Raw genomic sequence first — 902 nt, 5'->3', positions numbered from 1 at the left:
GGCCGCCGCCCGAGGCCGTTAGGATCGCAGGGGGCGGTGCCGACAGGGCCAGTCCAGGCGGCTGTCGGTGCCGCTGCTCCGGCTTTCCCTTCCGCCCCGCCTCGCCGCCCCACCTGCGAGAAGACGCTCTCTTCGGGTGCACCAGCCAGTTTTATCACAGTTCCTTCTGGGCTCTCTCAAGCCATTTGGGAAGTTGAAGCCGTCCTGAGGAATCCCGAAGCCCCTTCAGTGGTGGGCGGCAAAGAAGGGCTCGAAACTGGGAGGCCAGGGGCAGCCTCTCCGCCTGATGTGCCGTCCTCCCTATCTTCTGAGGACAAAGACGGTGTCTTTTATTAGTCCCTTGTGAATTGAATTAATATTTATGAGGCTCCTAGATAGTGGGAACAGGAGATGCACTAATCAAAACCACTCCAGAAGGGAGTTGTTAGGTGATTCCAGGCTCCCCTCACACTAGAGCCCTACCATTAAACATTTGAGGCAATTTCAAGGGCCCAGACCAGTATCTTAAACTCATTAAGAAAGTTTATATTCCAGAGCAAAGAACCAGTTGGCTACCTTTTACAGTGGTTCTCAAACTGTGGTCCCCAGACTGGCAGCCACCACATTACCTGGTAACTTGTTAGAAATGCAACTCATTGGGCTCCACCTTAGACCTAATGAATTAAATTCTAGAGATGAAGCCCAGCAATCTGTTTTAACAAGCCCTCCACGTGGTTCTATGCACACTAAAGTTTGAGAACTAATTAACCTATTACTCCACATGCTTTTCTACCCAAAACCTTCCTCATGGGGGTGGGATAGGGTGGATTAAATTTTTAAGTGGCAAAAGCAAGATATACATGGCCCTAAAACAGGAGTGAAGTGGAAGGTACTTGAGAAAGGTCACTGCCAAATTTAAACAA

Source organism: Globicephala melas, chromosome 16 (genome assembly GCF_963455315.2).
Source record: "Globicephala melas chromosome 16, mGloMel1.2, whole genome shotgun sequence".
Lineage (NCBI taxonomy): Eukaryota > Metazoa > Chordata > Mammalia > Artiodactyla > Delphinidae > Globicephala > Globicephala melas.
The sequence above is the reverse complement of the archived record's forward strand: the minus strand, read 5'-3'. Positions refer to the sequence as shown.